This window comes from Oratosquilla oratoria, chromosome 6 (genome assembly GCF_046742065.1).
Source record: "Oratosquilla oratoria isolate Oo_2021 chromosome 6, ASM4674206v1, whole genome shotgun sequence".
NCBI classification, from domain to species: domain Eukaryota; kingdom Metazoa; phylum Arthropoda; class Malacostraca; order Stomatopoda; family Squillidae; genus Oratosquilla; species Oratosquilla oratoria.
The window spans coordinates 56,328,646-56,333,055 of NC_134782.1; positions in this window are offsets into that span (position 1 = coordinate 56,328,646).

The window sequence follows — 4,410 nt, forward strand, 5'->3', positions numbered from 1 at the left end:
ATTGAATAGATGAAAAAAAATGTCAGACAGAGAATTTGGATTTTGTAGCATAAAACATTCTGAGTGGATCAAAAATTTTGTTCGTGAGTGTAGCATTTACTACTCAAGGGGCATTTGATTCATAGAATTAAACTCTTCTGCTGGGATTCGAACCCTTGCCTGAGCGGCTTGCGTCTTTACAAGACAAGGACCGTACCACTACACCATCAAAGGGTTCGAATCTCAGCAGAAGAGTTTAATTCCAAATGTCAATTGACACAAACAAGTCATAGATACAGTCAAGAACTTAAAGTGATATCATATGTCTCTTGGCCACTTACTCAACTCCTTCCCACCTCATTTTTCTTTGCAGTACCTTTATCACACCATGACAAAGGAGGGTGCTACGTAAGTTATGTATCTGTTCAAGAAAGAAAAATTCCTGAGGTAGTGGCCTTATGGGGCTTTGTAAATCTCTCCTTGACTTCGCCGGTAAATCAAAATCTTTGTTTCATCTTTCTAAATTTCTTAGATACGAACCTGCTACTTCCTATTCTATAGTTCTAACTTCATTCTAGGACTAGAAAGGACTAGAGTGATGAAGATAGAATTATTCTTTGTCTTCTAACCCCATCTAATTGTATCAAGATTTAAAGGTAGTTTCTGCTTTGCAGTGTTTAGGTGTCATCGTAGTGGAACGGGCAAAACTCATAGGAACAGTGTATATCATTTGGTGTGAGCTACGTTTTGTTATTTTGCAAACGAAACATGAATAAGCGAAGGGGGGGGGGACCATGAATCAACAAGAATTTTCTGAGTATGAAGGTAGCTGAGTTCTCTACGGTAAAGGAGAATCTCAAGAGACATGAGATAAAAGAGAAAAATAGAGATAAGACGGAGATAAGACAGACGGTAAGGAGGCATGGAGAGATATGGTGGGGTCTAAAAAAAAAAAGTATCGGAAGAGGAAAGGAAGAAACAGGAAAAAGCAAAATTAAATTGAAAGACAAGTAAAGTACATAGAGATTCAGGAGGGAAAGTCAGACAGGAGAAATTGAATCAGAGAAATGGAGAAAAGATTAGGGGGAGGGGAACGAAGGCAGCAGAAGCCAGGACATTAAAGGAAGAGAGGAGAACATAGAAAATAACAAGCGAGGTCATGTCTAAGAGTATGGGAAAGGATGTGGTAGTGATCTTAAAGATAACATCGTAATTAAAAGTAATGTTAAGAGAAAGACAATGAGATGGAAAAGGGGAGGAAAGGAAAGTGTGTGTGTGTGTGTGTGTGTGTGTGTGTGTGTGTGTGTGTGTGTGTGTGTGTGTGTGTGTGTGTGTGTGTGTGTGTGTGTGTGTGTGTGTGTGTGTGTGTGTGTGTGTGTGTGTGTGTGTGTGTGTGTGTGTGTGTGTGTGTGTGTGTGTGTGTGTGTGTGTGTGTGTGTGTGTGTGTGTGTGTGTGTGTGTGTGTGTGTGTGTGTGTGTGTGTGTGTGTGTAGTGTCACAGTGAGTGAATAAGATAAGAATATAGAGAAAGAAAGAGAAAAAAAAGGAGAGAGAGAGAAAAATAAAAAAATGTAAAGAGAGAGTATACTACCCAAGCGAAACACTAAGCCAGGCTGTCAATTACAGGGCAAGCATATAAACGAGAGAGAGAGAGAGAGAGAGAGAGAGAGAGAGAGAGAGAGAGAGAGAGAGAGAGAGAGAGAGAGAGAGAGAGAGAGAGAGAGAGAGAGAGAGAGAGAGAGAGAGAGAGAGAGAGAGAGAGAGAGAGAGAGAGAGAGAGAGAGAGAGAGAGAGAGAGAGAGAGAGAGAGAGAGAGAGAGAGAGGGTGGGGGGAGCGGGGAGAGAAACTAATATGAGAAATAGACAGGTACGAGAAAAAAAGAGAAAATACAAGAGGGACAAAAATAATTTAAAAAAAACGAAAACACACAGAAAGGAAAATAATAGTACGAGGCACTAATAAATGAAATTAAAATTCTAAGTACAACTGAAAAGAATACAAGAAACATTAAAAAAGTTAACTGTATAACATACGAGTAGAACAAAAAAAAACAGAGCAAAGAAAGGGAAATCAAATAAAGTGACTGGAGTGAGTCTATCGAGAGAAGAACGAAGAGATTAACTTTTGTATCCACAGTAGAAGAAGGGTCTGCCCTCCCAGGTCTGTTTAAGGACAGAAAACAGACCTCCGAGACACGGGAATGGACTGAGACTTGGACTTGTTTGTGGAGAAGGATGGAGGATGGGATGGTAAATGCTACCACAGACGACAGTTCAGTTCGTGCATGTATCTTGCAAATTGCAAGGAGAAAGGGTGATACACGCCAAGCGACCTAAGGTCATGTTGATGTACGTATAGATTTGCTTAGTTTTTCTTCAGTGATATATATGTCAACGGTCGAGAATGAGATCTTAGTGGTAGTCATTCAAAGAGGGATATGAGGCTTAGTGGCATGTAAGTGGCTAAGAAACACACAATAAGAAAATACTTGCCATGAAAAAGACGGTGTCATAACCATATTGATAACAACAAAAAAACAAAAAAAGGAATCATAGTTATTTCATAATGCCAGATGAATTTTGTAGTACGAAAATAGAAAAGTATAAACTGTAGTAATCTAATTTATTTACACACTTAGAAAAAAATAGATCTCTTTCTTCTTTCTAGCATGAAAAATTGATATATAAATGTGTATATATATACTTGAGTATATTTACACCACTATCTATGAAAAAAAAAAACGAAAATCAATATCGGCTCACGGGATTTACCAGACACGTCGCTTACCATTGTACTGCTACATTGATTAGTAATACATACATAAATATATACATAAATAAATATACACAGTGTATATATATATTTATAATTAATATATATATATACATATATATATATATACATTTATATATATACATATATATATAATTATATATATATATACATATATATATATATATATATATATGTATATACATATACATATATATAAACACACACACACACACACATATATATATATATAAACACACACACACACATGTATATAAACACCCACGCACACACACACACATTATATATATATATATATGTATATTATATATATACAAATATATACATATATATATATATATATATATGTATATGTGTGTGTGTGTGTGTGTGTGTGTGTGTGTGTGTGTGTGTGTGTGTGTGTGTGTGTGTGTGTGTGTGTGTGTGTGTGTGTGTGTGTGTGTGTGTGTGTGTGTGTGTGAGTGTGTGCGTATATTATATATATATATATATATATATATGAAACTTCTAGATACTAAATGCATATACACATGGACGTGCATCTATTCTATATGGTAATGTGTTTGCCTAATAAATCACATTTTTCCATGTATTTATAAGTAAAATTAAAGCCGATAGTTTATGTGCCCATTGACGTGAATCTCCCCTCGTCACCTTGCTCAGTCAGTCTGTTCAATATTAAAATGGTTTTGGTACTCAAAGAGAATATGTTGCAAAATGAAACTACGACTGAGATGTGAGTTTGCAATTTCCTGTCATTTTGTTAATTATCTTTATTAAAGGAAATGTAGCAGAAAAAAGTTGAAAATTATCTGTATAAAGAGAGTATTAGTTGTGCAGTAGTTTTACAACATTTGAATAGTGTCCGCTCTGCGACGTGGCTTAGCACGATAGCCGTCGTTCGCAATCCTCATGTTGATTTATTTTTTGCTCGAAAACCAAACCCATAGTAGACAATTATCTTCCAATAATTATTATATTTTTTTACTTATTATTTTAGACTTAGAATTACTAAAAAAAATCCTACCCACGAGAATTAGATTTTCCTTCGAACTATGCCTTCCTTCACATAATAAATGTCAATAACAAAGTAGATAATATAGGTCTGTTTGTATTGCACCCAATAGTACCATCGTAGTACACATGTAATAGGCACCTTGGGTTTTTGGCAATTTATTAATCTTCTTAGTGTTATCACCAATTCAGTGTGTAACTATGGTGGGCTATTGATTCAGGTTTATCACCTCCGTGGAAATCTCGTTTGTATTAAGGTTAAGATGTTTAATTTATCAAACACTGCAAAAATATTTTCCCTAAGTACTGTACCGAATTATATATATATATATATATATATATATATATATATATATATATATATATATATGTATGTATATATAAATATGTATATGTATGTATATATATATGTATATGTATGTATATATATATATATATATATACATTATATATATATACATTATATATATATATGTGTATATATATATATATGTATATATATATATATATGTATATATATATACTTATGGACTTATATACCATGGACTTAGGGACATTCTATATGATTAGGATAAGAATTATTCTGGTGTTATATTTAATTACATTACTTTATATATTTAGAT